The sequence below is a fragment of the Dromiciops gliroides genome, chromosome 3, assembly GCF_019393635.1.
Source record: "Dromiciops gliroides isolate mDroGli1 chromosome 3, mDroGli1.pri, whole genome shotgun sequence".
In the NCBI taxonomy this organism is placed as follows: domain Eukaryota; kingdom Metazoa; phylum Chordata; class Mammalia; order Microbiotheria; family Microbiotheriidae; genus Dromiciops; species Dromiciops gliroides.
In genome coordinates this window covers 353,473,698-353,487,315 of record NC_057863.1, presented here as the reverse complement: position 1 = coordinate 353,487,315, position 13,618 = coordinate 353,473,698, and positions in this window count along the sequence as shown.

Genomic DNA, 13,618 nt, shown 5'->3' with positions numbered 1-13,618 from the left:
TTAACTGCTACTAGGGTCAAGGTCAAGAGCTCAAAGACCTTTGGGTATTTACCCACTGGACTTGAGTGTTCTAAAATGGAAGTCACTGAACACAGCAATCATGGTACTGAATGGATTTTGGGAAAAGAGAATAATGTCATGTTTATAGGTTCTCTTAAGGTTTTCCCACAACATTTTATATAACTCCGTGATGTAGTTAGAGAAGGTATTATTACCCACATTTTACAGCTGAGAAAACTGAGAATCAGAGAAGTTGAAGGAATTGCCCATGATCACACAGCTATTCCGTATCTTCTTCTGAAGATACTTCAATCCAGGTTAATTCAGTTATTAAAGGGGGTGGCCTGGGAATTTGGCTTATCAAATTGATTTAAATAGAATTTCCTTTGAATCACAGTTCAAATAACAAAATAGTTTGACCCTGGACAAATTCTTGAACATTTCTGAGCCACAGTTTTCTCATCTATAGTGTTGGAGTAATAATACTTGCTAATTCCAAGTCCAATTCTTGCACTTCCACCCCTTCCCATTATATCAGAGGGACAGAATGGTAACAGTGGGGAAAAAATACAGGATTTAGAATCAAAGGGCCTGAGTTCAAATCCCAGCCCTGTCACTTATTACCTATGTCATATTATGCAAGGCAAGTCACATCTTTGGTCCTCAGTTTCCTCATCTGTAAATGAGGATTTGTTTGGATTAGTTGACTTCTGAGGTCCCTTCCAGCTCTGAATCTAAAATCCTTTGACCATACTGCTTCTTCCAGTTGACTTTGAGATGAAGGTCTCCTGGAGGAATTTCAGCAGACTGACCTCTTATTGGAAATACTGTAGAGGCTACTCACCCATGGTGAAAGGGATAGACTAGATAGATGATCTCTGAGGTCCCCATGACATTTGGAATTCTAGGATTCTAATACCCCAAATTTCTGACCTGTGTAGAAATAGCATCTTTCTTGCCACATGAAAAATTTTCTAAATCACTATTGCTTAGAGAAATACAAATTAAAACAACTCTGAGGTACCACTTCATAGCTATTGGGTTTGCTAATATGACAAAAAAAGGAAAATAATAAATGTTGGAGATGTGGAAAAATTGAAACACTAATTCATTGTTGGTGGAATTGTGAACTGATCCAACCATTCTGGAGAGTAAGTTGGAACTATGCCCAAAGGGCTATAAAGTTGTGTATACCCTTTGACTCAGTCATACTACTACTAGGACTGTATCCCGAAGAGATCATAAAAAAGGGAAAAGGACCCACATATGCAAAAATATTTATAGCAGCTCTCTTTGTCGTGGCAAAGCATTGGAAATCAAGGGGATGCCCATCAATTGGGGAATGACTGAACAAGTTGTAGTTTATTAATATAATGGAACTATTGTGCTATAAGAAATGATGAGCAGGCAGATTTTAGAAAAACCTGGGAAGACTTAAGTGGACTGATGCTGAGTGAAATGAGCAGAACCAGGAGAACATTGTACACAGTAACAGCAACATTGTGTGATGATCAGCTGTGATAGACTTAGCTCTTCTCAGCAGTGCGATGATCCAAGCCAATTCCAAAGAACTCATGATGGGAAATTCTCTCCACATCCAGAAAAAAGAGCTGTGGAATCTGAATACAGATTGAACCATACTATTTCTACTTTTTTTTTTGAGGTTTTTCCCTTTTGTTCTGATTCTTCTTTCACAACATGACTACTCTGGAAATATGTTTAATGTGATTGTACATAGATAACCAATATCAGATTGCTTTCTGTCTTAGGGAGGGGAGAGGGAAGTGAGGGAGGGACAAAAATTTGGAACTCAAAATCTTATAAAAACAAATGTTGAAAATTATCTTTACATGTAAATACTATTAAGATTGGGGAAAAAAAGAAATGGCATCTTCCTATATTGATTTGTCTTTTCTTTTTAATGGTTTCATTCTTATCCTAAAATCCAATTGTGAAAGTCCCCTTGGGAAATATGGGAGAAATAACATCCTAAGAGAGGTAGATGAGAGCCAAGAAGAATTAGAAAACTTTACTTCAGAAACTCTTTCCATCAGTGTACTAGAGATTTACCTTAATAAGATTTACCAATGCAAGGAGAAAGCCATTGGATACAAAAATGGATCCCCTCCTTTAACCTCCATGCAGTAGAGTAGGTGACTTTTTTTTTTTTTCACATAGAACATTTCTTGCCAAAAGACCAGGAACTTCTATGGTACTTGAATTGATTTGAATGTAATTGTCTTCGAATCCCATTTCTAATAACATAGTAGTTGTGACAAATTCTTTTTGTCTGTGAGCCTCAATTTTGATGTAGTACAAATTCCAGTAAGTGTCTTAATGAAACATAGTTAGGCCAGTGACAGAACTGACCCTTGGGGCTCTACACAGAGAATGCTCTACTCATCCTTCAGTGTGGACTAGACACTGTTTATATATACACCTCACCAAGAGCTCTGAGGGAACCCGGAGTACTTTGAAGGGATACACTATTTATTTCTCCAAGCAGTTCAGTGGAAAGTCACACTGGGGAATGGAGAAGAGAAGAACTTTCAAAGGAAATGGTCTTTCTTTAAAATGGTACTTGCCAAAAGAGAAGAAAAAAGAAAACTGTAGTTTGAGACCATTTGCTTGGTGTGAACAGAATGTCTCCAATACACTTAGGTTTTCCAATTTAAGCTCAGGATTTAGAAAAGTGTATTCACACCCATCTCCAGGCTCTGTAAGACACCCAGTGGCATATGGATAAGCTAATATGAAAAAGCTAAGAAAGGAAAAACATAGCCAAGGTCCCCATCCCATTCCTATCAAGATTTTCTTAAATGATGTTTTTAGTCCAAATATAATGAAGGCATTGTGGTACCATGCAACCTTTTCCTAACTAATTTGTCCACAGAACAATTTAGGTCTTAAAATTTTTATGGAGTTAGTCTTGTGGAAGAGGTAGAAGAATGGGGGGAGGGGAGCGATATAGAAATTCATGGAATTAAAGGCACTATTAAGGAAATTTTAGAGAAAATGTAGGAATTGAGGTATGTTCAGACCAAAAACTGCTATGTCATAAGAATTCCTGACACATACATAACTTAATATTTAATCTTTTAGAGAGAAAAGATCACTAGCATCAAGATTTCCTTAATCACACCATATGAAACACTACAATTCCACACAACCCAGGTTGGGAAATACTAGTCTAATGGAAATGAACACTGCACTGGGAGTCAGGAGACCCAAATTCTAGTCCCTGCTCTCCACTAGCTCTGTGTGTGGCCTTGAGGCAATCCATTCACCTCTCAAGGCCTCAATTTCCTCACCTATAAAATAAAGAGATTGGACTAGAGGATCTCTAAAAATTGCCTTTCAAATCTCAATATCCAAAACTCCAAGTCAATTAGACAAACTACTTCTAGTTAGTCTTTCATCAAATTTTAGAGCCAGAAAGATCATAGAATTTGTTTTATAGATGAAGAAAATAAGGACCATAAAACTTAAATAAAAATTGGGGGAGGGTGGGGCAATGAGAGTTAAGGGATTTGCCCAGGGTCACACAGCTATTGTCAAGTGTCTGAAGTGGGATTTGAACTTAGGTCCTCCTGAATCCAGGGCTGGTGCTTTATCCACTGCACCACTTAGCTGCCCCCAAAATTTAGGTAACTTTCTCCAAATCTTATGACTGGTGAGAGCCAATACTAACCCCCCAGCTTCCATTCCTTTCCTCTTTCTATTCCACTACATTGCCTCTCTGGAGGCATCTTCTCAGGCAGACTGAAATGAAAAATTGAAAAATTAGATACCTACTATGGACCACTCCAACCAAAATAGTTTCCCTCTTACCTCAAAAGCAAATTATTTTTCCTTCATTATCTAGAATGTTACATCTTGCTTCCACTTAACCTTGCCTATATAAATATGATGAGCATGTTTTTCGCCCCTGGATGGTTATGGGATGCTGAGAAAAGAAGAATCCAAAATCCAGGAAAGGTCAAAGGAGGAAAAGCCAGAGATGGACCCAAGTCATCAGAACCCCTCCTTCTCTACCTTTCATTTATTCAGTTAGCTTCTTATTGCCAATTGGAAAGAGCTTTGAATATCCCCAGTCCAAACATTTGAGTAATACTGGAGTTTTCAGTGAAATGTCTCATAGTGAGACATCCAAACAACCACCCACCATATCCCAGACATGACTTCAGTAAACACTTCTCCGTTTCCTAATTCTGAAACAGTCCTGAGGCTCACTGCTATACCTTCCACCCCCTGAATGGTGGGGATGTGTTCTAGAGGATTTATCATTTTCACAACTTTGGAGCAAGCCAAGATTTTTTTGGATTGTAAAGAAAAAGAGAAGAGAGTGGATAATGTATTTGGGTGGAAAGAAGTTTTAAGAGAATTTTTAAAAAATCTTTAAGAAGACTTAAATGCAGCCCTTTCTAGAAGTAAAAGGATAAATGAGATAATGTGCCTTGGTCCCATCCAGCTCAGGGACTCATTTCCATGGAGATGAGAGTAAAACAAAGCTCTTCTGCAAGGGTTCTGTCTGCATTAAATACTCTCCTTCAGGGTACACAACTGCAATAATAAAAATGACAATTTCACCTAAAGGATGGTATACTTAGAGAATCCTAAAGAATCAACTAAAAAATGACATGAAACAATTAACTTTAGCAAAATTGCAGGATATAAAAAAAATCCACATAAATTACTAGCATTTCCATATATGACCAACAAAGCACAGTAGCAAGAGATAGAAAGAGAAATTCCATTTAAAATAACTCTGTACACAATATAAAATATTTGGGAGTTTACCTTCCAAGGCAAATCCAGGAACAATTTGAAAAAATCAGATCTAAACAAATGAAAAAAATATCAATTGCTGGTGGATAGGCCTTGCTAATATAATAAAAATGACAATTTTCCCTAAATGATGGTAAACTTAAAGAATCCTAAAGAGTCAACTAAAAAATTACTTGAAACAAGGTACACAACTACAGACATACCTCATTTTCTTGCACTTTGCTTTAGTGAGCATTTTTTTTTTTTTACAAATTGAAGGTTTGTGGCAAGTCTACCAGTGCCATTTTTCCAACCGCATGTGCTCGCACCATGTCTCGGTGTCACATTTGGGTCATTCTTGCAGTATTTCAAACTTTTTCAGAATTATTATTATATCTGTTACTGTTGTAATTGTTTTGGGGTGCCACAAATCCTGCCCATAAAGGACAGCCAACTTAATTGATAAACATTGTGTATGTGTGTGTGTGTGTGTGTGTGTGTGTGTGTGTTCTGACTACTCTACCAAACAGCCTTGTCTCTCTCCCTCTCTTTGGGCCTCCCTACTCCCTGAGACACAACAATATTGAAATTTGACCAGTTAATAACCCTGCAATGACTTCTAAGTGTTCAAGTGAAAGGAAGAGTCAATAGATGTGGTAAACTTCATTGTCATATTTTAAGTAATTGCCACAGTCACCCCAACCTTCAGCAACAACCATCCTGATCAGTCAGCCATCAACACTGAGGAAAGACCTTCCATTGGCAGAAAGATTGTTATTTGTCCTTCATTCTCCAAGAGGACCATGTCATCAAGAAGTGATGTCATGACTTGTAGTGAATTGGATTTAAGTGAGGGAGGGCAGTGCAAGGTCACCAACCTCACTCTCTCTTCCAGAGCCATCTGGGTCCAGTGGCAAAATATAGATCATGGAAGACTGGAGATGGCTCTGGATGTTTGAAGTAATTGGGGTTAAGTCCAGAGTCACACAGCTAAGTGTCTGAAGTGAGATTTGAACTCAGGTTCTCTTGACTCCAGAACCAATACTCTATCCATTATGCTACCTAGCTGCCCAGCAAAAAGATTATCACTAGCTGAAGGCTCAGATGATGCATTTTTAAGCAATAAAGTATTTTTAAATTAAGGTATATACATTGTATTTTAGATATAATACTATTAAACACCTAATAGGCTACTGCATAGTGGAAACATAACTTTTATATGCACTGGAAGACCAAAAAATTCATGTGACTTTCCTGATTGTGATATTTGCTTAATTGCAGTGGTCAGGAACCAAGCCTGAGATATCTCTGAGGCATGCCTGTATCTTCCTCATCCTATCCACCCTTCCCATTGCAACTCTCCAGTCTTCAAAACCACAAGAAGGCAAACTTGCAACTTTATACACTCAGAAAATATAACAATCTCTTCTCTCTCTTTGAGCCATGATTTCCTCTGTCCTGAGGTGCTTCACTAATTATAACCCACTTGACTGACATTTGGTGAGGATCCTCAAATGGAGATATCTCCAAACCCAGTTAATTAAACAGCATCAGATTAACAACGATGAAATCTTATCTGTGATTTTCAAAAAGGACAGGAAGTATTTACAAAGCATGTGATGGTATAGTTATTAATAATTTGAAAGTACCCAGTACTCTTTACCTGAATATTCATTCCTCCAAATGAAATACATCTCACTCAACAGTGACATCAGAGAGAAAGGGAAGAAAGTAGAAAGGGGTAATCAGAAGGAGAGTAAATTAAGAGAGGGCTTCATCCCAAGCAAAACAAATTCCAAGAATGTACAAAAGTTTTTAGCTCTTTTTGAGGTGACAAAGAATGGGAATCCAAGGGAGTGCCCATAAATTGGGGAATGGATGATCCAGTATGGTATATAAATTTAATGGAATACTATTGTCCTGAACTCCTATCAGCAAAATGACCAACTAGAATTCCAGAGGACTAATGATGAAACATGCTACCCACGGAGGCAAAAGAATCAGAATGATCTCAAAATGCAGAATGAGGCAATTATTTTTTAGGACATGGCCAATGTGGAAATTTGTTTTGATTGACTGGTAATGAGTTTTGTTTTTCTCATGTTCTCAGCGGGGGAATGAGATGGAATGGGGAGGGTGAGGATGCAGATATTGGTGGAGTAAAACAATTTTTTTAAAAAGAACTAATATCCAAACATTTCCCCTAATACCTTAAGGTATACTCTCCCCTATACCACCCTGGCCTCTGGGAAAGTAGGCTCAAAATTTACATCAATTCAAAAAGCATCGGTCTTACCAAGTCCAAGCCCATATGTGGCACAACCACCAGATGAGTCCTTTTGCTGGGCTAGAGTTCCAAAGGTTACTTCTGAAGATTCCTCTTTGTTCTTTGGGGCATTGATGTTGAGTTATCTGCAATACCTGGCTTATATTCTGACTACCAGTTTCCTATAGCTTGCTCTCTTGTTCAAGTTCATGCCCTGCAATTAAAACAGAAAGGCACAAACAAAAAGGTCAAGGACCAAGATCTGTCTCTTGGGGGCCATCTGGTCTCAAAGGAGAAAAAGACCCTGAGGCCCTTCCCCTAATTGCACCGGCTCTCACAAAACACCACGAGAAAAAGAGTCACCAAACTTTCCCAGAGTCAAATGGAGCACAAAAGTGGCCAAAGATGACTCAGGCCTTTTTGAAGACCAAAAGTTCAAGCTATGCCACCAATTAAAAGGGCTGCTCCCAACCACATGGTCAGCCAAACAGAACCAGTTATTAAATGTCCACACATGCTCCACAGACTCCAAGGGACTTGTTATGCTTCATCATGATTCTTCTGGAAGCAAACTTCCTAGGTTTACTCATGTGGGGAAGTTACCTCAGCCAAGCAAACTGATGGAGCCAAGCAAAAAGCTGCCCCAGGTCCCTATTACATTCAATTTCATTCAAAACAATAAAAAACTTTTTCAGTATCATTTCAGGCCAAAGAGAGAGGACATTTGCTTTCAAGCAAGCTCACCTTTCTAACTGATATTCAGATGAAAAGAAAGACCAAAGCCAAAGAAATGCAGAGGCTGGTCATAATATTCACAGACTCCACTCCTAAATTATGGCCCTCAACCCAACTAGGATCAAATTGTTTTCTTTGGAAGTCCACGTGGTGTGATAGATAACATGCTGGATCTGACATTGGGAGACCTGGGTATGCTGCCTTCTGAAGACCTCCATCACCAAGGGCAAAAGAGTAAATCTCCTAGAACCTCAGGTCCTGCAACTATAAAATGGGAAAATAAAAACATACCCCCATTTTCTAGATTTTTTTGTGAGAAAAGCTTGTTGCAAGAATTAAAACACTAGGTAACAGGATGATAAAGTAATGAATTTATAGCTGAAATGTGCCTTAGGAACCATCTAATGCTAAGTGTGGTAACATATACCTGTAGTCACTGCTAATAGGGAAAGTTGAGACTGGTGGATTACCAGAGTTTGGGAGTTCTGAGTTTCAGTAGGGCTAAAGCCAACTGAGGATCCACACCAAGTCCAATAACAATATGGTGAGTTGTAGAAGGAAAGGGGCCACCAAGCTACTTAATGAGGGACAAACTGGCCCAAGTCAGAAATAGAGTAGGTGAAAACTTCTGTGCTGATTAGAAGTGGGGTCAGGTCCATGAGCAGACATTGTACTTCTAGATGGGTGAGATAGGAAAACCCACCAACTCCTCCAAAGATGTTTAGTTCAACCTTTTCATTTTGCAAATGAGGAACTAAGTCCCAGGGGCTAGGTGGCTTGCCCAGGTTCACATAGTAGGTACCCATAGAAGGATTTGAACCCAGTTCTTCATGACCATAAGTCTAGTGGGCTCTACAGTCATTACTGTAATGAAGGTCTGGTGCCCAAGTACACTGAATTAGCTTGGAACCGAATGAAGCATCCCAATGTGCAAAAACAGAAAAACAAAAACAAAAACCCACAATAAAAACAAACAACAATCCTTTATTACCTTTCACCCAAATTGTCTGACTGACTGATAGTGTGGTATAATGAAAGAGATGCTGGCTTAAGGGATAGAATATTTTACATTGATCCAGTGTCCAGGTCTGCTACCCTTTACCCAGAAATCCTTGGGCTAGTCATTATCTGGCTTAGTTTTTCTCATCTGTAAAATGAGAGAATTGAACCAGATGATCCCTAAGGTCTCTTTAACCTCTAGATTCTATGAAGAAGGAATAAGAATCTTTTACATCATAGCTTAAATCCATTGTCTGGTTCTGTTACAGACAATTTTTTAAAGTCTGTAAAATGCCACCGTGTGCTCTAATGAAAAGAGCCTGGGACTTGGTTGGAACTGGAAGATGTGAATTGAAATCCTAGATCATTCTGCCTCTTACTAGTGGTGTCAGTCACTCAATGAACATTTATTAAGCACCTACAGTGTGTCAGTCATCCTGATAAGTACTGAGGAAACAAAGAAAGGCAAAAGACAGTCCCTGCCCACAGGAAGCTCACAATCTAGTAGTTGAAAAGTGAGAGGGAAGGAGGGGGTGGAGACCCAACATGGCAGCATGATGAAATCCATAGGACTGCAGCCCTACAGCCCGGTGGGAAATGATGAGGTGGCTGTGTGGAGTGCTCTCCTTAAATGAAGGATATGGGAGGAGCTGTCCACTGTCCACCCTTTGTCCAATTATAGAGAGGGATGGACCCCAGCCAGAGGATGGGATGAAGGGTGGGGATGGGGTGCTGAGGTGAACTTCAAGGTTGATGTGATCTTGCAGGTTGATGGGATTCTGAAAAGTCTGATGAAATCAGAGTACAGCCAGGTGGGAGATGATAAGTGTGAGCTTGGGTAAGCGATTTAATAACAATAGTTAGCTAGTATATAGAGTTTATTTATAGTTTACAAACCACTCTCACAATAATCTAAGGAAGTAGGTCAATAGTGTGGAAATTTATATCCCGCTTTTACAGATGAGGAAACTGAGGCACAGAAAATTAAAGTGACCCATCCAAAGTCACACAACTAATAAATGCAGAGGAAAGATTAGGATTCAGATCTTCTGACTCTTTCCTAATCTCTCAGCCTCAGTTGCTTCATCAGCAAAACAAGGATACTCAAAATACTCAAATGAGTCTGTGATCTCATTGGTTTGGGAGTTCCCTCATGAGGGAATGAGGACAATATTATCTATAGGATTTACCTCTACGGTCATTGTGAATATGGAATAAAAGAAGAGTGGGGCAGTGGAAAGACCACTGGAATTAAAGCTGTAACCTAGGCTTGAATCCTCTATGCCTATGTAACCTTGGACAAGTCACTTCACCTCTCTTGGCCTCAGATCTCCTATCTGTAAAATCACAGGGTTGGTTAGACAGTATGAAATAGTGGGTAGAAGGCTGGACTTTAAGTCAGAAAGGCTTGGGTTCAAGTCCCACCTCAGACACTAACAGCATGACTCTAAGCAAGTCACTTAAGTTACTTTTGGTCACAGTTCCTCATCTATGAAATCAGGGAGTTAGACTCAATGGACTCTCCTGTTCCTTCCATTTCTAATCTACTATCCTATAACTAAATGACTTCTAAATTATCTTCCAGATCCAAATCTATGACCTTAGTGATTTTTATGTACCTTAAAGTACTACATAGCTGTAAGGGAATGCATATACCAGCCTTTTTTCCTCTCTGAAGACCAACAGCCATCCTTGAACTGGGCACCCAAGAGATCGCCTTGAAGCTCTTTCCTCTGACCTTTTTCTCACACGGCCTCTCTCTTTGCCAGGTCTGTTCTGAATTATCTGCTAAGCTTCCTACTTCCCTCTTTAGGGCTGGAAAAGAATTCAGAGATGATAGAGTCCAATCACCCCATTTTACTGATGAGAAAACTGAGGCACAGATAGGTTAAGTGACTTAGCCAGGGTAAAAAAGTTAGTAAGTGAGGATGGGTCTTTGTGATTCCAAGTCTAATGTTCTATCCACCATAGAAACTCTCAGTTGTGGCTCACAGAAAATCCTTGCCATTCAGAGTCACACAACTAAGTCAGGATTAGAATTCAGGATTTTGGACTCAGTGCTGAGGGCTATTTCCATTTCACCTTAACTGTCTCTTATGTACTGGTTTGGGCCAGAATATTCTTGAATTTCTTGAGTATGCACAAGCATTCCTCTTCTTTTCCCCCTAAGGGTGTAGTGACCCAATCTGTCTCCTTTCTCTGGCTCCCCAGAGGTCATCTGGGTTGCTCAAACTGCAGCATGGGCTGACTATCTGACCCGTTTCTTTCCTCCCAAGATCACTTTTGTGGGCTCCTCTCAAAAGACAAATTATCAGTGACTGAAAACAGGCACCTGACCAGAAGCACCCCCACCCCAGTCATCTTTAGCTTTGATCTTTCCATTCCCTGAGATTTCTCTGGACATTCTTCCCTCCACTCTCCCTCCTCAGCCCTGACTGCACCAACTGTGTAAACTGATCCTGTCAAACAGCCTTGATTCATGTGGGAGCTGGGTGATGATCGATCACTAGCCAACTCATTCTCTTTACCAGCAGACTGCATACCAAGAATGACCCCTGCAGAACAGGCATCCTTAGAAACATGTGCAGTCTCGAGCTGAGCCCTTATCTGATGGCAAGACTGCTTTTCCCCGTTGACTTGAATTTCACCTGTGTAAAATATTCCTTTATTCTCCTCCCCCTTCACTAGAGAGACTAAACCAAGATGCTTTGATACAGAAACCTGGATTTGAATTGAGGTAACCTAGGTTCGAGTGTGTGTGACCTTGGACAAATCAGTTTATCACGCTGAGCTTCCACTTACTCATCTGTGAAATGAAGCATTTGGGCTGAGTCCCTTCCAGGGCTAACAAACATTCTGACATCTCCTGAGTGCTTTGAAATTGTCTGTATGGAGGCCTCCTGGAAGCTGAGCTCCCTGGCCCATCCTAAAATAGAGGACTTCCAGAAAGGCTTCCAAGTCCTCTGGCAGTGCTGGGATATAGACGGGTCAACAAATATGTCCAATCGACCAGTTTCTATTACCAATCACACAGCCCCAGACCCCAGCACTGAGCACTTCATACATCACTGAAACAGATACCTGGAGAATTAGTGAAGCCCATTAGAAAGAGCATAGGCTTCAGAATCCAAGGACATGGATTCAAATCCTGCCTTTGATGCTTTACTAGCCATACCATCTTGATCGCCTGATCCTTCGTTTCCTCATCTGTCAAATGAGCGTGTGGGACTAGGCTGATATTTCTAGAACTATACACGATCATATGATTTCAGGAGCACCAGAAAGAACCACTTGCTCCAACAAATACACATCACTGAGCTGATGCCTGAAATAGTTTTACTAATGGACAATGAATGCCTTTGCTTTCCCAATGAAAGATAAGGCTAAAAGTGCCAGGATCCTTCTTAAAGGGTACCCAGTGACTTAAATTTATATAGAATTTAAAAGGGTTGATATAAGATCTTTTCCTGAGGAGGGGACACAGAAAGACTAAACCCCACAGTGCATGTATGAAGAGGACAAGAAAAAGTGAATCTGGGAACTCTGGAGACAAAGTTTCCCAACTTCAAAACTGACCCTTGTATGGGTAATAAAATGAATACTAGCAGTTTTCTTTAGTCAATCAACACTCAACTTGGAGCACCTACCAAGTGGGATCTATAAATGAGGGGGGTTGGAATAGAAGATGACCTCCAAAGTGCCATCTAACTCTGACATTCTGTGATTGTGCCCCAGGGTACTATAATGAATGTGAATAATCTTTTAGTGAATGCAGTAGTTTGCAAACATCCAACTTGGGGTTATCGCCTCAAAGTAGTCACTTTGGGAAATGACACACTTATTCCAACAGGGCTGCTACTGCTCAAATTGTAAACAATCTCTTCTTTGGGGTTTGCTTTCACAACCTACAGCACTTTTTTTTTTCTCCTGAATTTCTTCAGTGGTTTCAAAGTTTAATTTCCCTGAGGATGTATTCGATTTGGGGAACTTACCTGGAAGTCATTGAGAACCAAGTCAGAACAGAGTGGGTGATCAAACAAAAGAATGCTATCTTTGGTCAAAACCAAGTGCTTTTATATAGTAATGAACCTGATTTTCCATTGTATCTCCCAAAGCAGCTTCCTGTGAGTCGGTATAGAGGAAATGAGAGAAAGAAAACTTAATTTCTGTCCTCGATAGCTTGCAATCCAGTTTGGGGGGGGAGGGGGAGAGAATGTAGCCATGGCGAGGAAGACTCTAAGAATATAATGCAACATATAATAATGTGGGAAAATTTTTTGGTCTGGTCCTGTGATTTCAATATAACTTCATGTAGAAAGTCTACCGATGCAACTCACCTGTAGCTTCTATAGGATTAGAAAGCTGCCTGGGACAATGAGAGGTTAAATGACTTGTCCGTGGTCATACACTGTCACTATGTGTCAGAGACCGAACTTGAACCCACAACTTTCCAACTCTACAGCCTCCCAAGTACTAATTGGGGTAGTCTGGTACAGTGGGGAAAAACAGTCAATTTGGACTCACAAGTCCTGAGTTCAAATTTCAACTCTGATGCTAATTAATTATACAAACTTGGGCAAGTCATTTAACTTCCTTAGGTCTTCACTTTATGAAGGAATTGGACCCCCTCTGAGGTCCCTTCTGCTTTAAGGTAATCTAGTATAAACTTTGGGCATGATGAGAGAACATGCAATGAAATTCTCAGGTGACTAAACGTAAAAGGGAAACTAGGATGTTACCAGTTAACTCAAAACTTTTAAAGTAAGTAAAGAGTAACCACAGGGCAGCTAAGTAGTACAGTGGATAGAACACCAGGCCTGAAGTCAGAAAGACTCATCTCCTGAGTTCAAA